Source organism: Bubalus kerabau, chromosome X (assembly GCF_029407905.1).
Source record: "Bubalus kerabau isolate K-KA32 ecotype Philippines breed swamp buffalo chromosome X, PCC_UOA_SB_1v2, whole genome shotgun sequence".
NCBI lineage: Eukaryota > Metazoa > Chordata > Mammalia > Artiodactyla > Bovidae > Bubalus > Bubalus kerabau.
The window spans coordinates 66,727,074-66,754,307 of NC_073647.1; the positions used below are offsets into that span (position 1 = coordinate 66,727,074).

At 40.0% G+C, this 27,234-nt stretch overlaps 1 pseudogene; it reads right to left on the reverse strand.

Moving 5' to 3' along the window:
- Positions 1-14,677: 14,677 nt before the first annotated feature.
- On the reverse strand, positions 14,678-22,579 carry LOC129640045 (rho GTPase-activating protein 12-like; annotated as a pseudogene).
- Positions 22,580-27,234: the final 4,655 nt, after the last annotated feature.

Sequence of the window (27,234 nt, forward strand, 5' to 3'; positions counted from 1 at the left end):
CTGTATCTGTATATTATGACACTGATTCTAGATGAGAAATATTCTTAGCCCCCAGCAAAGATAGTTTAAAGGTCAGAGCCATTTTCTGGAGAGTGAAATAAAATGCCATATAAGTGAAATCAACTGACTGGTTAGAAATAAAGACATAAATAAAGCTTATAAATTTATTTCATTTTAATTAACGTTCTCAGTATCCTAATACATGGATAAAGAAGCAAAAGAACAGAAATATTTGTTAATTTCCCATCATTACTCAAGCAAAGTAGAATGGATTCTTATATAACACCTTCTGGATAAATTGCCAGTTTACATTTTTCAAATGTCCTTGGATCTTAACTTATCATGTACAAATGAAATTTCACAAGATATATTTATTCTATTTTTGTATCTCCTGGAGAATGTAAAATGTTAGAAGATGCTTGGTTTTAAAACAACTTAAGCCACTGATGCCTTATTAGAACAGATTAATAACTTACTGGAGAAGGGAATGGCAAATCACTTTAGTATTCTTGCTTTGAGAACCCCATGAACAGTATGAAAAGGCAAAAAGATAGGACACTGAAAGATGAACTCCCCAGGTCAGTAGGAGCCCAATATGCTACTGGAGATCAGTGGAGAAATAACTCCAGAAAGAATGAAGGGATGGAGCCAAAGCAAAAACAACACCCAGTTGTGGATGGGACTGGTGATAGAAACAAGGTCCAATGCTGTAAAGAGCAATATTGCATAGGAACCTGGAATGTTAGGGCCATGAATCAAGGCAAATTGGAAGAATTCAAACAGGAGATGGCAAGAGTGAATGTCAACATTCTAGGAATCAGTGAACTAAGATGGACTGGAATGGGTGAATTTAACTCAGATGACCATTATATCTACTACTATGGGCAGGAATCCCTTAAAAGAAATGGAGTAGCCATCATAGTCAACGAAAGAGTCCAAAATGCAGTATTTGGATGCAATCTCAAAAACGACAGAATGATCTCTATTCATTTCCAAGTCAAACCATTCAATATCACGGTAATCCAAGCCTATGCCCAGACCAGTAACGCTGAAAAAGCTGAAGTTGAATGGTTCTATGAAGACGTACAAGACCTTCAAGAACTAACACCCAAAAAGATGTCCTTTTCGTTATAAGGGACTGGAATGCAAAAGTAAGAAGTCAAGAAACACCTGGAGTAACAGGCAAATTTGGCCTTGGAATACAGAATGAAGCAGGGAAAAGGCTAATAGAGTTTTGCCAAGAGAACGCAGTGGTCATTGCAAACACCCTCTTCCAACAACACAAGAGAAGACTCTACACATGGACATCACCAGATGGTCAACACTGAAATCAGATTGATTATATTCTTTGCAGCCAAAGATGGAGAAGCTCTATACAGTCTGCAAAAACAAGACCAGGAGCTCACTGTGGCTCTGGTCATGAACTCGTTATTGCCAAATTCAGACTTAAATTGAAGAAAGTGGGGAAAACCACTAGACCATTCAGGTATGACCTAAATCAAATCCCTTATGATTATACAGTGGAAGTGAGAAATAGATTTAAGGGCCTAGATCTGACAGTCATAATGCCTGATGAATTATGGACGGAGGTTCGTGACATTGTATAGGAGACAGGGATCAAGACCATCCTCAAGAAAAAGAAATTCAAAAAAGCAAAATGGCTGTCTGAGGAGGCGTTACAAATAGCTGTGAAAACAAGAGAAGCAAAAAGCAAAGGAGAAAAGGAACAATATGCCCATTTGAATGCAGAGTTCCAAAGAATAGCAAGAAGAATAAGAAAGTCTTCCTCAGCAATCAGTGCAAAGAAATAGAGGAAAACAATAGAATAGGAAAGACTAGAGAACTCTTCAAGAAAATTAGAGATACCAAGGGAACATTTCATGCAAAGATGGGCACAATAAAGGACAGAAATGGTATGAACCTAACAGAAGCAGATGGTATTAAGAAGAGGTGGCAAGAATACACAGAAGAACTGTACAAAAAAGATCTTCATGACCCAGATAATCACAATGGTGTGATCATTCATCTAGGGCCAGACATCCTGGAATGTGAAGTCAAGTGGGCCTTAGGAAGTATCACTATGAACAAAGCTAGTGGAGGTGATGGAATTCCAGTGGAGCTATTTCAAATCCTGAACGATGATGCTGTACAGTGCTGCACTCAATATGCCAGCAAATTTGGAAAACTCAGCAGTGGCCACAGGACTGGAAAAGGTCAGTTTTCATTCCAATCCCTAAGAAAGGCAATGCCAAAGAATGCTCAAACTACCACACCATTGCACTCATCTCACATGCTAGTAAAGTAATGCTCAAAATTCTCCAAGCCAGGCTTCAGCAATACATGAACCGTGAACTTCCAGATGGTTAAGCTGGTTTTAGAGAAGGCAGAGGAACCAGAGATCAAATTGCCAACATCCCCTGGATCATCAAAAAAGCAAGAGAGTTCCATAAAAACATCTATTTCTGCTTTATTGACTATGCCAAAGCCTTTGACTGTGTGGATCACAATAAACTGAGGAAAATTCTGAAAGAGATGGGAATACCAGACCACCTGACCTGCCTCTTGAGAAACCTGTCTGCAGGTCAGGAAGCAACAGTTAGAACTGGACATGGAACAACAGACTGGTTCCAAATAGGAAAAGGAGTACATCAAGGCTGTATATTGTCACCCTGCTTATTTAACTTCTATGCAGAGTACATCATTAGAAAAGCTGGGCTGGAGGAAGCACAAGCTGGAATCAAGATCGCTGGGAGAAATATCAATAACCTCAGATATGCAGATGACACCACCCTATGGCAGAAAATGAAGAAGAACTAAAGAGCCTCTTGATGAAAGTGAAAGAGGAGAGTGTAAAAGTTGGCCTAAATCTCAACATTCAGAAAACCAAGATCATGGCATCCAGTCCCATCACTTCATGGCAAATAGATGGGGAAACAGTGGAAACAGTGGCTGACTTTATTTTTGGGGGCTCCAAAATCACTGCAGAAGGTGATTGCAGCCAGGAAATTCAAAGACACTTACTCCTTGGAAAGAAAGTTATGACCAACCTGCTGCTGCTGCTGCTAAATCACTTCAGTCGTGTCCGACTCTGTGCGACCCCATAGACGGCAGCCCACCAGGCTCCCCCATCCCTGGGATTCTCCAGGCAAGAACACTAGAGTGGGCTGCCATTTCCTTCTCCAATGCATGAAAGTGAAAAGTGAAAGTGGTGTCGCTCATTCGTGTCCAACTCTTAGTGACCCCATGGACTGCAGCCTACCAGGTTCCGCCATCCATGGGATTTTCCAGGCAAGAGTACTGGAGTGGGGAGCCATTGCCTTATCCAAATGACCAACCTAGACAGCATATTAAAAAGCAGAGACATTACTTTGTCAACAAAGGTCCATCTAGTCAAGGCTATGTTTTTCCAGTGGGCATGTATGGATATGAGAGTTGGACTATAAAGAGGGCTGAGTGCAGAAGAATTGATGCTTTTGAACTGTGGTGTTGGAGAAGACTCTTGCGAGTTCCTTGGACTGCAAGGAGATCCAACCAGTCCATCATAAGGGAGATCAGTCCTGGGTGTTCATTGGAAGGACTGATGTTAAAGGTGAAACTCCAGTACTCTGGCTACCTGATGTGAAGAGCTGACTCATTTGAAAAGACCCTGATGTTGGGAAAGATTGAAGGCAGGAGGAGAAGGGGACAACAGAAGTGAGATGGTTAGATGGCATCACCGACCTAATGGACATGAGTTTGGGTAAACTCTGGGAGTTGGTGATGGACAGGGAGGCCTGGCATGCTGTGGTTCATGGGGTTGCAAAGAGTCAGACACGACTGAGCAACTGAACTGAACTGTATAACTTAATGAGTGAACATCTAAGCAACTTCTTTAGTGGCAAATAATACTGGAATCATGATCACAGCAGTCCTCAGCAGAAATATCAATTCAGTTCAAAGGGGAAATGCCCAAGAAAAGCTTCTAATTACTTTTTCAATCATAATCATCATCATCATAACCATCCTGTGTGTGTATATGTGTGCATATCAGAGTGAGAGAAAGCATATAAGACAGCGAGAGGCACAGAAAGATAACACTCTGTAGGGCACAAAATGTATTTTTTGTGTCATCATAAAGAATTTGAACAAGTTTGGTTAGAAAACATTTGACATGTAACAGAAAGACAATGAAACAAAAGGAATCCCCAGTTTAATACAGCAACAGATTTTCCAACTATATATCTTTTTTTCTGAAAGCCCCATTTGAAAAGAAATTATCAAAGGGGGATAGGCCACTAACCCCTTACTGCAAACTTAGCAGATATGCTTTAGTCATCAAGAGTGGTGGAAACTGACTGGTTATCGTTCAAACCCATTTTCCTTCCATCCTAAACACACAGCTAAAGTCTACTTACTATCCTCCGTTGAAGTCAGGTGTGGCCATGGACTGTGAGCACAAGATACACATCCAGTCCTGGATCATAAAAGCCTCACATGCATGATTCTCCATGCCTTTCTTTCTTCTGCCCACTTGACACAGAAGAGAATGGCAACCTTGGGATAGACATAGCAAAGATGATGGAGCCACAGGTGAAAGTAGCATGAGTCCTTAGAGTAGGAACCTCCAGCCGAACAGGAGCACCCATTTTGGAATTTTTAAAAATATTTATTTATTTGGCAGCATCACATCTTAGTTGCAGCAAGTGGGATCTAGTTCCCTGACCAGGGACTGAACCCAAGCCCCCTGCATTGGGAGCATGGAGCCTTAACCACTGGACCACCAGGGAAGTCCCTGATTTTTTTTTTTTTTTTGCATTAAAAATCAACTATTATGTCAGATCACTGAGAGTTAGCAGTTTAATTGTTACTGTAGCTCCATTGCCCTAACTAACGTTCCAGCAAAGCCTCTAGGGGAAAAAATAGAGGACAGATGAACCTTTGATGTCAGAGAGAAGAACTGGCATTGACTGGGTCCTACAGCAGTGGGCAGCCAAAGGCAGCTCAGGAGCTTGGAATTCTGGGAGGTAAAACTGCAGGAAAGACAAACCTCTCCACTTTGCCATTTTGCCTGAGGAGAGCACTTGTTAAAGTAATAAACCTGAAGCCACAAGATGAATCACATCAGCATGATGCTATTTATACCTCTGATCCCTACTCATGTTTCTGTTCAAAGGGCACAGATTTATAATTTTAATTATCTAAAAGTTGTAAAGATTTAAACATCTGTTTAAAGTGTTCAATAAGTACTAGAAAAGCAATCCATTTTTCTTTAAGCCCAGTCATGATTTACAGTTTTCTGCGGCTTGCACAACTCATTGCAGTCAATGTCTAAGGGGAGCTTGAGAGAGAAGCAGGGAGCACTTTAATTAGCCCACAATTAATTGCATTTAAGCTGCCTCCATGAAATGTAACCACCCTAAAGAACAGTAAATCATTCAATTACTGATTTTAATATGTTATTCAGCCCCAAAGCCAAAAGCAATAGTATTGATATTGAGTGTTCTCAGCATTGAATTTAGAGGCAATCCAATGGCACCTATTCATTCTGAGGACTACTTAGGAGGCATTTTACTAATTCAGAAGCTGTTACCCAGTGCATAGTGTGAAGGCTTAATCTTAGTCTTCATAATTTGATTCAGGAGACAAGCTTGGTGTGGCATCTCCTCCATGAATAGTAGATTAAAAGAGGACACACATGTATACCTGTGGCGGATTCATTTGGATATTTGGCAAAACTAATAAAATTATGTAAAGTTTAAAAATAAAATAAAACTAAAAAAAAAAAAAAGAAAAGAAAAAAAAATAAATAAAAGAGGACAGAGCGGGGAGAGTCCGTGGTGGCCCAGTGGTTAAGAATCCATCTTGCAATGCAGGGGACATGGGTTCCATCCCTGCTCTAGGAAGATCCCACTTTCCGCAGGCAACTAAGCCTGTGCGCCACAACTGCTGAGTGCACATACCTCAACTACTGAAGCCCACACCCTACAGCCCATGCTCTGCAGCAAGTAAGCCACCGCAATGAGAAGCCTACATACCACAACCAGAGAGTAGCCCCTGGCCACAACTACTACAGAAATGCCTGTGCAAAGCATCAAAGATCCAGCACAGCCAAAATAAATAAAGAAATAAATCTTACAAAAAGGACTGGGTGCATTATCCTAACAGGAAAACACTAGAGACTTTAAAGAGATCATTTCTAGAAGCAAAGAGCTCTCTCTTGGATTGCCCTTAATTAGTATACCATCTAGGGCTTCCCAGATGTCTCAGCAATAAAGAATCTTCCTGCAACACAGGTGATGTGGGTTCAGGAAGATCCCCTGGAGAAGGAAGTGGCAACCCACTCCAGTACTCTTGCCTGAATTTCCCATGAACAGAGGAGCCTGGCTTCCAAAGGGTCGCAAAGAGTTGGACAGGACTGAGTGACTGAGCACACACACAATATACCACCTATCTCTTTATAGACAAGAACCACATGGAAAGAAAATGTAACCAGGATCAGGTAATTTAAGATCAGTTTTGCTGAACCCAAGAAAGATATAATCCTCCACTTCAAAAGACAAATCTGGTCATACTACTCTACTGCTCAAAACTTTCCAATTACTTCACACTACTTTTAAAATGAAATCCCAAACCATCAGGCTCCTGTCTACTCCCCCAGCCCCATCTACGTGTTCCACTCACATTTGTTTTCTCTATATCTCTCGAAAGAAGGGTTGGACCCTTCTTCCCACCTGTGGGCTTTTGAATAGGCTGTCAGAAAGGCCTTTCACCGTTACCCTTCTTTATCTGAATAATCCCTAATCATCCTTCAGATTTTTGTTCAAAATGTCCCTTCCCCAGCCAGACCTTCCATGTGCCCTCAGATCAGGATAAGACCATCATTATACACTTTCATAGCACTCCCTCTATTTCTTGAATTCACAAACTTCTATAATGTAATCATCTTATTTTTAAATAAAAATAAATTTAAAAAAACTATCACTACCAACACAGGATACATTACTATATCATATCAGCTATTGGATACAGCTGTTTGGTTTCCTTGGAGTGGGAGGACTAAAGGACAAAGGCACTTTTAGAGACGTCAGTGCTGAGGGAGCAGCACCAAGTAGAGACAAGGGGAAGCATGAGGAATGAAGGCCTTGAATAGGCATCTGGAAAAAAGGGATAGAGATGGGGAGGGAAAGGAGACTAAGACCAACCTCCTGATTTTGCTGCTTATCTATTCTAGTCCTCAATTTAATGTGCAAAATAAGGTCACAGATGAGATGGAGATGAAGGAGGAGTCATGGATCATACATAACAAACATATCTTGCATGGATAAACATATCTTGCAGTTGCTCTGCATTTAACCAATAATCTCAAGGTTACAGGATGTGCTCATCTCAAAAAAAGCCATAGAGCATTCCTATCAGAGCATCTGGGAATTCACCTGCTTTCTGAAAGTCCTGCTTCTCAAATTTTTCTAGAGTTCTTTTAGAGTTACAATTTACTTTTAATGATCAATTTCATTGCTTGATAATAAAATTTTCATTTTTCCATCCTAAAAATCTTGAAGATGGCCACCTCTGATATTTATAGGTTTCTTAAGTATACAAAATTTACCTGATCAGATATCTATTAGACAATGTGATGGGAAAAGCAGGTGAAGTGCAACATGATCTTTTCTTTTCCTTTCCAGACTGAACAGTTCCTGCAGAAATCTTGCTATATATACAGATATTTCATATGAGTACATTTCTCTGTAATGATTTTTAAAACAGGCCCAGAGGCTTACCCAATTCTAACAGGCTTTTAAAAAAATCTTTATCATTTTCATTGATGATTAAAGGACTCATAAAATTTTAAAACTATAGAATAAAGTACTAATAAGAGCTGATATTGACTAATCAATTACTAAGGTACTATGTCAACTATTATACACCTGTAGGACTCCTATTATCATTACCATTTCACAGACGAGGACATTGAAGCTTATCCTTCCTGAGGTTAGGAAGGATATTATTGCATCCTTGCTGAGGTCACATGGCTAGTAAGTGATAGAGCTAGAACTTTGACCCAAGCAGTCTGTACTAAGCTGGCTCAACCACAGCTCCACAATGTTAAGTAGTAAAGTATATGATGAACATCTCTCAGCCTGGGGTAGGGGTTAGGCTGCCTCAAGGGTCAGTCAAGGATGTTTCTTGTGAATATTATTGACGATTAAAAATAAACAGTGTTTTTGTAGTTTGGCAGGGCTCTCCTGATGCCAGCTATTTCAAGATGGCTGTGAAAAATGGCCAGTTTCTGAATTCAACATAAAAGCCCTTAGAGAAAAGGGTCCTGAGAACAGATGAAAAAACCTAACAGTATGCCAGTGCCCTGGTTCCCTGCTAGACCTAGAGTGGTTCTCCATTTGCTTTTCAGGTAAGACTGTCATTATACTGATCAAATCGCCACAACTAATTAATCCAGGAGAGCCCAAAGGAGAACGGGATTAAAGGAGATGAGATCTAGCTACAATCCAAGACTTCCTGCCTGTTCAATGTGAAGGAGACTAAACAGAGCAGGGCTGCTGCTTGAATGGCATATAAGTTGGCTCACTCCTGTTCTTTTCTCTCCCTCCCTCTGATCCATCACACCCTGGATGGCCTTTCCAAAGATAAGAGGATTTCATTTCCCACCATTAAGCCAGTAAATACTCTCAGGCATTTAACTCCTCAACAACTTATTTGAAGTGATTGTACTGAAAGCAGCAGCTGACTGGGCCCCTTGAGGCTCAGCTTTGTGTGAAACACACACAGCAGGCCAGGTTCTGCTTCTAGCCATTCACAGAGCTCTCTCTACAGCTCTCTGACATCTCCAGGCTGGTAGAGGAGAGCTGTCAGACCTCCAGGCCTTTTAGAGGGGATTATTTTCAAAAACTTTTTTCATCTAACCCTGCTCTAACTAGAGTTCCAAAGTGAACTGTTGGACAGCATCAAAGAAGAAATTTTCTAGACTGGGTGAGAGTCTATCATCTGAGTTAGAGATTTTCTTTTTAAAAAAGAATCAGGTCTCCATGCTGGTTCAGAGGTTAAGACTCTGCACTTCAAATGCAGGGGGTATGGGCTCAATCCCTGGGCAAGGAAGCTCCACATGATGTGGCTCCAGAAAAAAAAAATATCAATGATTGTCTTAATTAGTCTTGTATAGGCTACCCACTCCAGTATTCTTGGGCTTCCCTGGTGGCTCCGATGATAAAGAATCCACCTGCAATGTGGGAGCCCTGGGTTCGATCCCTGGGTTGGGAAGATCCCCTGGAGGAGGGCATGGCAACCCAGTCTAGTATTCTTGCCCGGAGAATCGCTATGGACAGAGGAGCCTGGAAGGCTACAGTCCACGGGCTCACAAAGTGTCGGACATGACTGAGTAAATAAGCACAGCACAGTACACACACACTCACACACCCACAGAGAGAGAGAGAGATCATTATATGAAAACAGAGAAGAATGAGGAAAAGAAACCTTAGGTATACGGGAACTGAAATCAATTGTGAAAGGTGGATACTGCTTCTCTGGCAGCACTCTGAAGTGGTAGATGATTATTTTCTCACACCCCAAGCATCCCAGGACTAGAAATCACCCTTGCTCCTCATTGTTATTTCTACTGCTCTTTACTCTTGTAAATCTCTCTTTGGCTTATGTCATCTGACTATACCAACCACTCTTCCTCCTTTCTGTAGCTGTCAACAATTTTTTTTACTTATCAGATCTTGGCATCATCTCCTGAAACCCAAGCCTTGCTATCTTGTCATCTTTATTTATTTAGTATCTTTTTTGTTTGTTTTTTTAAATTTTTACAATGTTGTGTTGGTTTCTGCCATACAACACGAGTCAGCCATAATTATAAATATATTCCTCCCTCTTGAGCCTCCCTCCCCTCCCTGCAGCCCACCCCTCCAGGTCATCATAGAGCACCAGAAAGGGTTCCCTTTGTTATACAACAACTTCTTTCTTAGTGATATCAACATTCATATAGATGGTTCATCCAACAGCTTCTAATAGTTCACTGACTTCCAAAATCTCACTGGCTTGGCCTACACCCCACCAATCTCTAAGATTCTTGAATCTGTTTCACCTTCCATTTCACTAACTCCAGTATTCTACTATCTGTCCAAAATGACTTCTCTTTCTGCTTTTCATATTCAAGTTCATTGAATTCTTCACTTTCTCCTAATCCATCAACCAGTTTTTCTTTACCTCACTTTTTATACTGCTTCAGTCCCTCAGTTCATCTTTTCTATAATTCTTGTCAATATCATAAACTTTCTTGCCATTCTCACATTTCATTACATCCATCTGGCAAAACTTTAATCAAGGATGAACACTATTGTCCACTTTAATCAGGTCTCTATCATAGTGACCCATAAGTGCTAGGCAAAGTCACACATGAGGAAGACCTAGAAAATACTGTGTTCAAGACCTCCGGCCTCATATATGTTCCCAATACCACCTGTAACCCTAAGATGTGTCTTTGGTTCAATTTCATTTCCCACTCTTTACAGAGTGCTTTGAATTGTCCTATTATCTTCAAAGCTCTATCCCTTGATTCCATCCTCTTTCTTCTGTCTTAGCAAATTACAAGGAGAAATTAAACCATTAGACATAACTGTTCTACTCTTCTTGATTATAAACATAAAGGCTGGCCTACACTTGTATGTGTTCTTTCACCATTAAGGGAAAGCTCTACCACTCACTAGCTGTATGAACTTTATCAAATCACATAGCTTTTCTTTTTTTTTTTTTTTAATTTTTTTATTTTTTAAATTTTATTTTTAAACTTTACATAACTGTATTAGTTTTGCCAAATATCAAAAGCTTTTCTGTGCTTTTTGTTTTCTATAAAAATTTTGACAATAGCAATAACTGATTATTAATTAATAGGTTTGAAAAGTTAATGAGTTAATATGTGTAAAGTGTTTGGAATACTGTGTGGCACATGATAAGCCCTATTTAACAATTTGCTATTTTGAGTGTTACTATTATCCTTCCTTCTAAAATAAAGGCAGTAGCATTCCTTCTAGAAATGCTAAATTCTTCCAACTCTTCTTAATATCCCATCTTTTCTATTTATACTAGGAATCTCTCATCATTCAACAAACATTTGTTAACTGTCCACTATGTGCCAAACACTTTTCCTAGGCTTTGAGTAGACAGGCAGCTGTGAACTTATAGAATTCGAAGTCTATCAGTGGTAGAGCAGAATCAGAAAGTCATATGAGATGGGAGAGGTAGCTGGACCATAACATAGAAAGACTTATATGACTAATGTTTGCTAAAATCTCATTGACGGCCATTGTGTCTCAAGATTATGGACAAAGCCATAAATTGAACTTTGTATAGGACTTGATAGCAGATATTAGTGAACTAGTCAAATGGGTTAACTTCTTCAGAAGGTGCTATGGAATATTGGGATCCACCTCAAAATCAAGTTGTCTAATATAACTCACTTAATGATTAAAAGAGGCTAACTCAAGAACCCACCTGTGGACTTCTCAAACCCATCTACTGCCACGCATCCCTGTTAGTTGTGACTTACATGGTGGCCTCTCAATGATCCATTCTTCATCTTCATAGTTTATACCATCTCCTTGCTTTGGGATTTTCCTGCTTGCCTCACATAGTGTGGAAAGCATTTTATGGAGTAATGGACAAGAGAACTGGCTCCACCATTTATTAAACAGACAACTTTTGTGTGTCTGTTTCCTCATCTATAAGGTCAGGATAACAATAGGAGCTATGGCATAGCACTGTTGTGAGGCTTCAATGGTATAGTATATGTAAAGTTCTTAGAACAGTGTTTAAAAGTGAAAGTGAAATCACTCAGTCATGTCCGACTCTTTGCGACCCCATGGACAGTAGCCTACCAGGCTCCATGGTCCATGGGATTTTCCAGGTAAGAATATTGGAGTGGGCTGCTATTTCCTTGTCCAGGGGATCTTCCCAACCCAGGGATCGAACCCGGGTCTCCTGCATTGCAGACAGACAGTGTTTGGTCAGTAGTAAATGGTTAAATACCTTGGCCACTTCATGTGAAGAGTTGACTCATTGGAAAAGACTGTGATGCTGGGAGGGATTGGGGGCAGGAGGAGAAGGGGACGACAGAGGATGAGATGGCTGGATGGCATCACCAACTCGATGGACATGAGTCTGGGTGAACTCCAGGAGTTGGTGATGGACAGGGAGGCCTGGCGTGCTGCAATTCATGGGGTCGCAAAGAGTCCGACACGACTGAGCGACTGAACTGAACTAAACTGAACTGAAATGGTTAAAGGGTAAGCTCTGGAGACAAGTTGGCCTGAGTATTATTCCCAGCTCTACATCTTACTATCCATGTGCTCTCAGGCAAGCTAATTTACCTAAGTTTCTACTGGGGCTTCCCTGGTGGCTCAGTGGTAGAGTCCACCTACCAATGCAGGAGATGCAGGTTCAATCCCTGGGTTGGGAAGATCCCTTGGAGAAGGAAATGGCAACCCACTCCAGTATTCTTGACTGGGAAATGCCATAGACAGAGGAGCCTGGCGGGCTACAGTCCATGGGGTTACAAAGAGTTGATTCAAATACAACTTAGTGACTAAACCACACACCACCACAAGCCTCTATTATTTCATTTGTAAAATAGGGATAACATCAGAACCTGCCTTACAAGTTGTTGTGAAGATAAAATGAAATATAGTGCAGGCAAAGTGCTTAGCACATAGTAGCTACTCTTGTTATTATGATTAAAGTCTCAAACTTTGTATTTAAAAAGCCAGATTTCCTGTGACCCCTTTCCACATAAAACAGCATTGTTTGCTGCCATGTATTTCCTTTTTCACCTCTTGGCCGCATTCCCAAATCCTAATTATCTTTCCAAAGCAAATGTTCCTACCCAGAATCTCACAGTCTACCTAACATTATATGTACCTTCTGTCACACAAAACCAAGACCTCAGACAGGAGCAAACACATTTCAGCTGTCACTTGTTCTATCTTTATCCCATTTATTTTCACAGGTGATTACCACATTTTGGAATTCATCTGCAAGTCAGAGTAGTTCCTTGGCAGCAAGACGGAGCAGGCCTGAGAAGGTGCTGGAAGCTGACCATGGAAAACTCATCACACTAAAGATGACAAAGGAGATACAGTCAAGCACACAATGCCTGGAGTCCAAAGCAAAATCACATCAATCACTAGAAGGGCCTGTGCTTGGGACTGACGGATAGGGGATGCTCGGTAGCAAGGGTTCTAGGGACAAGGAAACTAGGGAGAGTGAGGGAGCAGTAGTCTGGAATGAAGAAATATTAAAATGACTTCATCTCTTCCTCAGTGACTTGAGGCAAATCCATGATGATTTTAGAATTTTTTTTTTTCCTTTTATAAGGGAGTTAAAATCCTCTCTACAAGGTATGTCCCCCTATGCCATGTAACTAGAAACTTTCACAGTCATAGATTCAATTCTTTAGGTTGAATGAGTATCCCTAAGATAACCTTTAGAAATGTTTGTATTCCTGGGAACGATATATATGATTCCATTAGTATGAACTAGATGAGCAACTATTCTGTCACCTTGTTGTTGTTCAGCCATTCAGTCATGTCCAACTTTTTGGGACGCCATGGACTGCAGCACGCCAGGCTTCTCTGTCCTTCACCATCTCCCAGAGCTTGCTCAAACTCATGTCCCCTGAATCAGTGATGCCATCCAACCATCTCATCCTTGGTCCTCCCCTTCTCCTCCTGCCTTCAGTCTTTCCCAGCATCAGGGTCTTTTCTAATGTCAGCGCTTCCCATCAGGTGGCCATAGTATTGGAGCTTTGACTTCAGCATCAGTCTTTCCAATGAATATTCAGGGTTGATTTCCTTTAAGATTGACTGATTTGATCTCCTTGCTGTCCAAGGGGCTCTCAAGAGCCTTCTCCAATACCACAGTTCAAAAGCATCAATTCTTCAACGTTCAGACTTTTTTTTTTAATTTCAGCCTTTAATATCTTTTCTACTAAAAATCAAGCTGTCAAGACAGGAAAATATTATTGGTTTTGTTATGACAAAACAAGTGAGAATTTTTAATTCACAGAGGATGAAAACACAAGACATTGATCTCACTGTACATACAATATTACAATAAGCTGATTAGCCATGGACTATTAAAACATTTAAGACTTCACATACACACATGTGTACTTTGGAACAAGAAACACAGGACAATTTTAATCTTTGATATGTTTTAACTACCAAGAGAAAGAACGTCACTGATTCGCATCTAATTGTTTTCCTGGCATACAGTCACTGCACAGGCCAGGCCGAGGGCATACTATATATTGTTATGAACATCTTTAAGCAAATATAAACATTCTAATTTAGGGGATTTTTCTCCCTGCCCAAGATAATCTGCTTTCCCATTGCTGTTAAATAGCTTAGTTTGTTATCAATTTAATAAGATCACAACAAACAATGCTTTTACCACAAAACTCAGGCGAGAGGTTTTTAGACAGGTCATACAAAAAATATTTGTTCCCAAGAAAACGTAAATTGTAAATGCAATCCTAACACAAAGAGTCTTGGTTACAAACCATTCACTTTCAAATACTGATAAAGAAACAGAGTAGAGGGGGTGGGGGTGGGGATGGCACTGGTGTGGTAGAGAGCAGAAAAGGTGTTGAAATGAGGGAGACATATTTGCCACAGGATATATCAGATTCACTTGATTTTATTAAAATGAGGTATTATAAAAATGTGCCAGTAAATGTAAAACGAAAACAAAATTAAAAACCAAAATGCACAATTTCCAACATAAAAAAATCTCTAAACCTCTTATAGTTTTCTTTATTCCGATTAGACATTTCATTTATTGCACTTAATCTAGAAAAATACAATTTAAAAAATCTTCAGCAGACCATGCTCTCTGTAATAAAACCTTCCAAACCTTGTTTTACTATACAAACCGATCTACATTAGTAATGTAAAAAAGAAATTCTCAGATTTAGCAACGTCATTTTCGATCTGACCTCCATCTAATTTATATATAGGTTTCCACTATTCATACTGCAGAGCTTGAATTCTGTAATACATTTTTCTAATGTATTCTGTACATATTAAATAATCTGAAAGTTTCCTCTTGTAGTTCATTTATCATTTATCAAGTCTATTCAGCATTTTTCCAGTACCATTTGCATTACAGTGATTGCTGTAAATGTAATTAAAATCTAAAAGTGCACACAGTTAACTTCCTCAAATAACGGCCTATTTCTGGAGGAAACCTAATATTCATGGAGAAGAATTACCAGTATCGTGATTAGAAACAAGAGGTTAGAATGTACTCTGAGACTATACAACACAATTATATACATAAGCTAAAAGACAGTCTTCAGCCTGAACTTGCATAAAAGAAAGTTTGTTTCTCCACAGGGTCATACCAAGAACTCAATATGGCACTAGAGAGAATTAGGATTGCTAGCTACAAGTCAGTGTAGTATAGACAGCCCCCAAAAACCCTGAACTGGCTTAAGCTAAATTCAACTCTAGTATATCACAGTGTTTTAAGTACTATTAGTGTGCTGCTGTGTTACACAGTGAAGACAGCCAGCCTTCATCAAGGGATGCTGTCTGGGTTGTAATGGGTCCTAGCACTCAGACTGCCACTGCATGCAGAAATCCTGGAAAAGATATACACAGGTTTCGAAACAGACATACTTCACTTTGTTTTAAATGCCCAGGAGCATTTTAAAAATAACTGATTGTAAGTATTGTTCTATCAAGTAATGAATCTATCAAATTTTGAGAAGAAATTCTTCGTTATCCAGTTTGAGGAGAAAAAAAAATGTATTCCTACCAAATTACCCAGTGTATATGACTGGTTAGAATTGCAAGTTTTGATTTTTTTTTTTACTGAAAGTCAGAGTGTGAAATGCAAACATTCAGGATAAAATTAATTCAAAAGTACCCACAGGTTTATCAACTTGCAACAAAGCAGCAAATAACACACATCTGGACCCTTCTGTTCCCTTCTGATCCCTCAGAAAAGTCCAAAAGAAAAGAGTCACTGCTTGGTCCAAACATAAAATACTTCAGGCATGAGGATCTGGAATCTGATGAAATCCAGCTTCTATTCCACAGGTTGTCTTCAGTAAGTGTCAGCATCCAAAGACGGAATTTTTCTCGAGAAGAATTAATTCTATGATTTGATTCTGGTAGATGGTGTGGACCACTATGTTACCAGTCTCCTTCTCTGGTTTGAGCAGAGTGGGACCAAAAACAATCACTATGCTCTGATAGATCATTCGGTTTTTCCCTCCATTTTCTATAACTCTTTTGAGATGTCTGAACAGAATCTGCATTGTGTCCTGATTTGACTTTGGCAACTGCTTGATCAGGTCCTTCACAGCAGAGACACGCTGTCATGGTTCTTGTTTAATTGCATTAACAAAATCATTAAAATGATTAAGTGTAAAGAGAGGTTCTGGTAATTCTCAAAAAAAACCTTTTGAGGGCTCCAGTGATGACATGAAAATCTTCCCATTTACTATCCTTCAAGTCCAATTTCTCATCATGCTTGACTGCAAACCTCAGCTTCTGGATCACTGCTAGGTTGCCACTACTCTGTAAATCCCATCAACATCCAGCCCATATTTCTCAACATGTTCAATATGCATAATTTCACAAATTTTGGCACTGTACTATTCTCTCTCTGACACAGATCAGCAAGACTGGCTCCAAATACCTGATCTTTAATATAACCTTTTTCACGAACAGCTTGCAAAGTGGAGCATTGTGTAAGAAACTTCTTTAAGTTTTTCTTGTTTTTCTTCTGTTCTGAAGAATCTATAATAGATACTTTCATGGAGTGCAATTTCTTTGGTTCCTTCTGGTCCTTTTCTTTATCATGCTTTTCAATTCCTGGTGAATCTGGTATCTCCTGTTTGATTGCTTCATTGGGTTCTACTGTCTGATTAGTAATAGTACTACTGAGAACATTAAACCAATCATTTATAACAGTGTCACTGTCAGACTGAATCAGCAATTCTGTTCCTTGATGGGTTTTCAGCTCAAATACATTCTTTTAGCTGGATTTATCTTTTGAAGCCATCTCGATGGTCACTCCCTTAAGGTCCACTATAAACTCTGGTTTGGACGGATTACTCCCAAACCAACTTGTGCTACTTCCTTGCATTTTGGTGAAGAGAAAAGATGAACCCTGCAAAATGGCCCAAGAAGACAACCCGTCTTTTGAACATTTTTCCCATTTTCAGTAATTTTTGTTACATTTAATAATCCATATCTCTCTCTCAATGACAAGTGTTAAGAGAAATATGGATTATTAAATGTAATGTTCAGTCTTCTTTATGGTCCAAATTCTCACATCCATACATGACTACTGGAAAAACCATAGCTTTCACTTATATGGACCTTTGTCAGCAAAGTGAGGAGTCCTAAAGGAACTGGACCCAGGGCTGAAAAGTTTTAGTTGGGAGTTTAGTTTTCAGTTCAGTTCATTTCAGTCACTCAGTTGTGTCTGACTCTTTGTGACCCCATGAACTGCAGCACACCAAGCCTCCCTGTTCACCACCAACTCCCAGAGCCTGCTCAAACTCATGTCAGTTTTGCCATCCAACCATCTCATCCTCTGTCACCCCCTTCTCCTCCCACCTTCAATCTCTCCCAGCATCAGGATCTTTTCAAATGAGTCAGTTCTTCACATAAGGTGGCCAAAGTATTGGAGTTTCCGCTTCAGCATCAGTCCTTCCAGTGAATGTTCAGGACTGATTTCCCTTAGGATGGATAGGTTGGACATCCTTGCTGTCCAAGGGACTCTCAAGAGTCTTCTACAACACTATAGTTCAAATGCATTAATTCTTCAGCACTCAGCTTTCTTTATAGTCCAACTCTCACATCCATACATGACCACTGGAAAAACTGTAGCTTTGACTAGACGGACCTTTGGTGGCAAAGTAACGTCTCTGCTTTTTAATATCCTGTCCTTTTCTTCCAAGGAGCAAGTGTCTTTTAATTTCATGGCTGCAGCCACCATCTGAAGTGATTTTGGAGCCCCCCCAAAAATGAAGTCTGTCACTGTTTCCATTGTTTCCCCATTTATTTGCCATGAAGTGATGGGACCAGATGTCATGATCTTAGTTTTCTCAAGGTTGAGTTTTAAGCCAACTTTTTCACTCTCCTCTTTCACTTTCATTAAGAGGCTCTTTAGTTCTTCTTTGCTTTCTGCCATAAGTGTGGTGTCATCTGCATATCTGAGATTACTTATATTTCTCCTGGAAATCTTTATTTCAGCCTGTGCTTCATCTAGTCCAGCACTTCTCATGATGTACTCTGCATATAAGTTACATAAACAGAGTGACAATATACATCCTCGATGTACTCCTTTTCCTATTTGGAACCAGTCTGTTGTTCCATATCCAGTTCTGACTGTTGCTTCCTGACCTGTATACAGGTTTCTCAAGAGGCAGGTCAGGTGGTCTGATATTCCCATCTCTTTCAGAATTTTCCACAGTTTATTGTGATCCACACAAAGGCTTTGGCATAGGCAATAAATCAGAAATAGATGTTTTTCTGGAATTCTCTTGCTTTTTTGATGACCCAACGAATTTTGGCAATTTGATCTCTGGTTCCTCTGCCTTTTCTAAATCCAGCTTGACCATCTGGAAGTTCATAGTTCACGTACTGTTGAAGCCTGGCTTGCAGAAGTTTGAGCATTACTTTGCTAGCGTGTGAGATGAGTGCAATTGTGCAGCAGTTTGAGTATTCTTTGACATTGCCTTTCTTTGGGATTGGAATGAAAATTGATCTTTTCCCGTTCTGTGGCCACTGCTGAGTTTTCCAAATTTGCTGGTATATTGAATACAGCACTTTCACAGCATCATCTTTCAGGATTTGGAATAGCTCAACTGGAATTCCATCACCTCCACTAGCTTTGTTCGTAGTGATGCTTCCTAAGGCCCAGTTGACTTTGCATCCCAGGATTTCTGTCTCTAGGTGAGTGATTATCTGTGTCGTGAAGATCTGGATTGGTTTTAGGAAAGGTCAAAACAAGAAGGCAGGCTCAACTTGTAGAACTTCTATGAGGGCTTAGAACATGCAAAGTAAACATAAAGGAAGAATAAGAGAGTGAATGGACCATTGGATACAGAGCACCAGAGATCCATTGACTTCCTAATCTCCCCATTCAGTGGACATGTATTACTTATTCTCTTACTTCACTTCATCATGGAAATGACTTGGTTGACCTCTTCTCTCATTCACAAAACTCTTTTCCCTGGAGAGTTACCTTTGACCTCTCCTTCTCCTTTATCTTCTCTATCAAAATAAACATGATGTTCTATTGAGTCTCTCTCAGAACTATTTTTTTCAAATCTCTCCCCTCCATTCCATTGCTTCTTTCACTGTCTTAATGTCATCCCTCATCACTTAGCACCAGAACACTACCATAATCCCTTCTTAACTACTACTTCTGCAAAATTCCTATCCCATTTCTACACTAACACCAGAGTATCTGAAGTCTTAAATCTAACCAAGTCTTTCCACTGCTGAAAATCCTTCTAGTACCTAAATGTCTTGGCCTTTGTCAATCACCGAATACAAATAAGCCCACATTAATATACTCTTACCAAAGTCACAATAGCTCTCAGCTTCTACCTGTTTGAATGTAGAAAGTTCTGCCTTTTACAGAATATTTCTAGAAACCCCCACGGTGCCTATAGGCATCCATAAATCCTTCCTAGTCATCTCTTATTGATGCAGATGACTGAGCCAGGATTCTGCAACCTGAGATCTATAAGGTGCCTAGGAAAAAGCACATCAACCTGAAGTTTGTGCTGGCTGAAGTCACTATCACCTAGGGGCTCTGACCCTTAGAAACTACTATGTGAGCTATGTGGCATATTATTTGAACACCCACTAGTAGAATGTGGCTACTACCACAGTTTCTGTCAAGCTAATTCCCAACATACACAGGTCAATAATAAAAGATGTCAGAAACAGGGGACCGCTGCTGTTCATTCCATAGTTTTCAGTCTATGACAGGGGAAGTGACTACCCAGCCTTCCAAGCAGATATGACTACCCTCTGAGGCACTTTCACTGCAAACACCCACCCCAGAGGATCATCAGCCAGGCATTCCTTCTACCCTGTGAAATCAAATATGAATGAGGAAAACCCTCGGGCCAAATTCCCCTCTTCCCACCTCACAGAGAAACTCATCTCAGGAATATCTCTTCCCACTCTGCTCATCTTCTAGGATGTGCATATTGTCCTGAGAACTGGGAAAAGTGCCAGAAGAATAGGGATGCTTTGGCTAAGAATTCACTCAGGGTATCTATATACCACAATGACATCCACAATGGCTCAGTGGTAAAGAATCTGTCTGCCAGTGTAGGAGATGCAGGAGACATGGGTTTGATCCCTGGGTCAGGAAAATCCCCTGGAGAAGAAAATGGCAACCCACTCCAGTATTCTTGCCTGGGAAATTCCAAGGGCAGAGGAGCCCTGTGGGCTATAGCTCATGGGGTCACAAAAAGTAAGACACGACTTAGCAACTGAGTATGCACACATCTATATACCACATGCAGCTAGCCAAAGATGGAAACAAATTTAAGAACACCTACATACAACATAATATTTACCAGACACTGCTTTAAGCATTTTAGTACCATGTAAGATAGAATATAGTGATAGAGAAGAGTGGAAAAGTTAGAGGAGAGATAAAATAGAGAAGAGTGAAAAAGTTGCCTTAAAACTTAACATTCAGGGTGGCGGTCCTAAGATGGCAGAGGAATAGGATGGGGAGACCACTTTATCCCCTACAAATTCATCGAAAGATCATTTGAACGCTGAACAATTAACACAAAACAACTTCTGAACGCTGGTGGAGGACACCAGGCACCCAAAAAGGCAGCCCATTGTCTTCAAGAGGAGGTAGGACAAAATATAAAAGATAAAAAGAGAGGCAAAAGAGTAAGGAATGGAGACCAGTCCCAGGGAGGGAGTTGTAAAAGAGGAGAATCTTCCAAACACCTGGAAACCCTCTCACCAGTGGGTCTGTGGGGAGCTCTGGAATCTCAGAGGGCAATATAACCGAGAGGAAAAAATAAACAAATAAAGCCCACAGATTACATGCCTAACCGCAACTATCAGCGGAGAAGTAGCCCAGATGCTTGTGTTGGCCAACAGCAAGTGGGGGCTGAACAGGGAGGTGCGGGCTGCATTGCTTAGGGTAAGAACCAGGCCTGAATGCCCTGAGGGCAATCTGAGGGAGCTAATGTGAGATAGCAACTCAAACTGTGGGATAGCCAGAGAGAGGAAAAAAAGAGGAAAGAGACACAGAGAGAGAACTTTCCCACAAGAAGCTCTAACCTAAGGCACTGCAGGGCCGCTCACAGAAAAAAGGACTGAGTGAATACCAGAGGAGACCTAGCTGAAGATCAGCCCATCCCCCGCCAGAGGCAGGGAGGCAAGTGGGCAACAGCCAGAGCTGGAAGGCGAGGGGCAAACCTGGCCCCAGAGATGGCATCCTCTACCAAACTGCGAGCAGGCTCCCAGTTGCTAACCAAGTCTTCCTGGGATCCTGGATGGTTGACATCCACCAGGAGGGTTGCAGCCAGAGATCATCTCCCCAGAAGAGATGCACAGCACACCTGAGACGGCACTCCCGCTGCACACTTGGGAAACCGAGCGGCTGGGATGGGGGAGGTGATAAGATGCACTGTCCCACCTGGGGAGAGTGCACTACTCACCAAGCACCTGGTCACCTGAACTGCTCGGACCTGGGAAGGGCACAAAATGCAGGCCCAAATGAGTCTGTGCCTTTGTGGAGTACCCGAGAACCTGAACCTGAGTGCCTTAGACCTGGGAAGTGCACGCAACCCAGGGACGGCCTTAGACAGTTTCCCTGCAGAGCAACCTGGAACCTGAACAGTGTAGACCAGGAAAGCACACACACTGTGAGCGGGGGCAAACCCAGTGTGGCCCAGATATAGAAAGCACTCTGCACATGCCAGTGATATTTGTTTGCAGTGTTCCTCCCTCCCAGCAGCACAAGTAAACAAGAGAGCCTAAATAAATGACCACCTTTGCTCCCTTGTGTCAGGGAAGAAGTTAGATACTGAAGAGACTTGCAAACAGAGGAAGCCATAATAAACAAAGAAGACGGAACCGCTTTGGAAGTGACAGGTATAACAGATTAAAACACTGTAGTTAGCATTGGCTACATTGGAAGGGACCTATAGACCTCGCGAAGAGGTAAAAGCTGGAACAAGGAATTATCTGAAAATGAACTGACCCCACACTGGCCTCAGCAGCTCCAGGGAAATTCGTAGATATATGATACTATTATCATTTTTTATTTTTTTTATTTTTAAGTTCTTTATTACTCCTTTAATTTTCATTTTTAAAACCTACTATTATATAGCAAAAAAAACACAGTTTTTAAAGCAAGTTTCTTATATACATATTTATATAATTTTTGCGATTTTGTTTTGTTTTTTTTTTAATATTGTACTTTTGAGAGTATAACCTCTACTGTAGATTTTTAATCTTTGGTTTTTGGTATTTGTTATCAATTCTGTATTTTTAAGAATCCAATCTTCAGTACCCATTTTTACTTAGGAGTGTGACTACTGGCTTCACTGCTCTCTCCCATTTTGATTCTCCTTTTTCTTCCCCAGGTCACCTCTATCTCCTCCCTCCCCCTTCTCTTCTCTACTTAACTCTGTGAATGTCTTTGGGTGTTCCGGGCTGTGGAGAACACTTAGGGAACTGATCACAGGCTAGATTGGCCTCTCTCTTTTTGACTCACCCTCCTCTCCTCCTGGTCACTTCTATCTTCTTCCTCCTTCTCTTCTCTATGGAACTCTGTGAATCTCTCTAGATGTTCCAGACTGTGGAGAGCAAATAGGGAATTAATTACTGGCTAGATTGTTCTATCCCCTTTTGATTCCCTCTCTTCTCCTTCTGGTCACCTCTATCTCCATCCTCCCTCTTCTCTTCTCCATGTAATTCTGTGAATCTCTCTGGTTGTCCCCTACTATGGAGAATCTTTTCACCATTAACCTAGATGTTTTATCATCAGTGCTGTATGGATGAAGAAGTCTTGAGGCTACTGTAAGAAAAAGACTGAAAGCCAGAGGCAGGAGGCCTAAATCCAAAACTTGAGAACACCAGAAAATTCCTGACTCCAGGGACCATTAATTGACAAGAGCTCATCCAAAGCCTCCATATCTACACTGAAACCAAGCTCCACCCAAGAGCCAACAAGTTTCAGAGCAAGGCATACCAAGCTAATTCTCCAACAATGCAGGAACATAACCCCAGGCACAAAAATACAGGTAGCCAAAAGTCACACCAAACCCATAGACACCTCAAAACTCACTACTGGACACTTCATTGCACTCCAGAGAGAAGATATCCAGCTCCACCCCCCAGAACACCGATGCAAGCTTTCCTAACCAGGAAACCTTGACAAGCCACTCGTCCAATCCCACCCACAGGGAGGAAACTCCACAATAAAGAGGAACCACAAACTTCTAGCATACAGAAAGACCACCCCAAACACAGCAACCTAAACAAGATGAAAAGGCAGAGAAATATTCAGCAGGTAAAGGAACATGATAAAAGCCCACCAAACCAAACAAAAGAGGAAGAGATAGGGAGTCTACCTGAAAAAGAATTCAGAATAATGATAGTAAAAATAATCCAAAATCTTGAAAACCAAATTGAGTTACAGATAAATAGTCTGGAGACAAGGATTGAGATGATGCAAGAAAAGTTTAACAAGGACCTAGAAGAAATAAAAAAGAGTAAATCAATAATGAATACTGCAGTAACTGAGATCAAAAGCACTCTGGAGGTAAACAACAGTAGAATAACAGAGGCAAAAGGTAGGATAAGTGAGGGGGAAGATAGAATGGTAGAAATAAATAAAGCAGAGAGGAAAAAAGAAAAAAGAATTAAAAGAAATGAGGACAACCTCAGAGAATTCTGGGACAATGTGAAACGCCCCAACATTCAAATCATAGGACTCCCAGAAGAAGAAGACAAAAAGAAAGTCCATGAGAAAATACTTGAGGAGATAATAGTTGAAAACTTAGGGACCCTAAAATCAGGAAGAAAATAGCCACCCGACTCCAAGAGACCCAGAGAGTCCCAAACAGGATAAACCCAAGGTGAAACACCCCAAGACACATATTTATCAAATTAACAAAGATCAAACACAAAGAACAAATATTAAAAGCAGCAAGGCAAAAGCAACAAATAACTCATAAGGGGATCCCCATAAGGATAACAGTTGATCTTTCAATAGAAACTCTTCAAGCCAGAAGGGAATGGCATGACATATTTAAAGTGATGAAAAAGAAAAACCTACAACCCAGATTACTGTACCCAGCAAAGATCTCATTCAAATATGAAGAAATCAAAAGCATTACAGAAAAGCAAAATCTCAGAGAATTCAGCACTCCCAAACCAGCTCTTCAACAAATGCTACAAGATCTTCTCTAGACAGGAAACACAAAAAAAGGTTTATAAACTCAAACCCAAAACAACAAAGTAAATGGCAATGGGACCATATTTATCAATAATTACCTTAAATGTCAATGGGTTGAATGCCCCAACAAAAAGACAAAGACTGGCTGAATGGATACAAAAATAAGACCCCTATATATGCTGCCAACAAGAGATCCACCTCAAACCTAGGGACACATACAGACTGAAAGTGAAGGGCTGGAAAAAAATTATTTCATGCAAATGGAGCCCAAAAGAAAGCAGGAGTATCAATACTCATATCAGATAAAATAGACTTTGAAATAAAGGCCAGGAAAGGAGACAAAGAAGGACACTACATAATGATCAAAGGATCAATCCAAGAAGAAGATATAACAATTATAAATATATATGCACCCAACATAGAAGCACCTCAATACATAAGGCAAATGCTAACAAGTATGAAAGGGAAAATTAACAGTAACACAATAATAGTGGGAGAATTTAATACCCCACTCACACCTATGGATAGATCAACTAAACAGAAAATTAGCAAGGAAACACAAACTTTAAATGATACAATTTACAGTTAGACCTAATTGATATCTATAGGACATTTCACCCTAAAACAATGAATTTCACCTTTTTCTGAAGTGCACATGGAACCTTCTCCAGGATAGATCACATCCTGGGCCATAAATGTAGCCTTGGTGAATTCAAAAAAATTGAAATCATCTCAAGCATCTTTTCTAATCACAATGTGGTGAGATTAGATGTAAACTACAGGAAAAAAAAAAACTATTAAGAATACAAACCTGAAGGCTAAACAACAAATATCTGAGTAACCAACAAATCACAGAAGAAATAAAAAAAAAATCAAAATATGCATAGAAACAAATGAAAATGAAAATATAACAACCCAAAACCTATGGGATTCAGTAAAAGCAGTGCTAAGGGGAAGGTTCATAGCATACAAGCCTACCTCAACAAACAGGAGAGAAAGCAAAAAAATAACCTAACTCTACACCTAAAGCAACTAGAAAAAAGAAGAAATGAAGCACCCCATGGTTAGCAGAAGGAAAGAAATCTTAAAAATTAGAGCAGAAATAACTGCAAAAGAAACAAAGGAGACCATAGCCAAAATCAACAAAGCCAAAAACTGGTTTTTTGAAAAGATAAATAAAATAGACAAATCATTAGCCAGACTTATCAAGAAACAAAGGGAGAGGAATCAAATCAACAAAATTCGAAATAAAAATGGAGAAATCACAACAGACAACAGAGAAAAACAAAAGATCATAAGAGACTATGATCAGCAACTATATGCCAATAAAATGGACAACTTGGAACAAATGGACAAATTCTTAGAAAAGTATAACTTTCCATAACTGAACCAGGAAGAAATAGAAAATCTTAAAAAACCCATCACAAGCACAGAAATCGAAACCTTAATCAGAAATCTTTCAACAAACAAACCTGATGGCTTCACAGGTGAATTCTACCAAAAATTTAAAGAAGAGCTAACACCTATCCTACTCAAACTCTTCCAGAAAATTGCAGAGGAAGGTAAACTTCCAAACTCATTCTATGAGGCCACCAACACCCTACTACCAAAACCAGACAAATATGCCACATAAAAAGAAAACTACAGGCCAATATCACTGATGAACATAGATGAAAAATTCTTAACAAAATTATAGCAAACAGAATCCAACAACATATTAAAAAGATCATACATCATGACCAAGTGGGCTTTATCCCAGGGATGTAAGGATTCTTCAATGTTCACAAATCAATCAATGTGATACTCCACATTAACAAATTGAAAGATAAAAACCATATGATTATCTCAATAGATGCAGAGAAAGCCTTTGACAGAATTCAACATCCATTTATGATAAAAAAAAAAAAACCCTCCAGAAAGCAGGCATAGAAGGACCATAACTCAACATAATACAAGCTATATGATAAACCCACAGCAAATATTATCCTCAATGGTGAAAAATTGAAAGCATTTCCCCTAAAGTCAGGAACAAGACATGGATGCCCACTCTCACCACTACTATTTAACATAGTTTTGGAAGTTTTAGCCACAGCTATCAGTGAAGAAAAAGAAATAAAAGGAATCCAGATTTTAAAAGAAGTAAAACTCTGTTTGCAGATGACATGATCCTCTACATAGAAAACCCTAAAGACTCCACCAGAAAATTACTAGAGCTAATCAATGAATACAGTAAAGTTGCAGGATATAAAATTAACACACATAAATCCCTTACATTCCTATACATTAACAATGAGAAAACAGAGAAATTAAGGAAACAATTCCATTCACCACTGCAACAAAAAGAATAAAATACTTAGAAATAAATCTACCTAAAGCAGTAAAAGACCTATATATGTGAAAGTGAAAGTGAAATCTCTCAGTTGTGTCCGACTCTTTGTCAACCCCATGCACCAGGCTCCTCCGTCCATGGGATTCTCCAGGAAAGAGTACTGGAGTGGGTTGCCATTTTAAAACACTGATGAAAGAAATCAAAGATGACACAAATAGATGGAGAAATATATCATGTTCATGGATTGGAAGAATCAATATAGTGAAAATGAGTATACTACCCAAAGCAATCCATAGATTCAATGTAATCCCTATCAAGCTACCAACGGTATTTTTCAGAGAACAGAACAAACAATTTCACAATTTGTATGGAAATACAAAAAACCTCGAATAGCCAAAGCAATCTTGAGAAAGAAGAATGGAACTGGAGGAATCAACTTG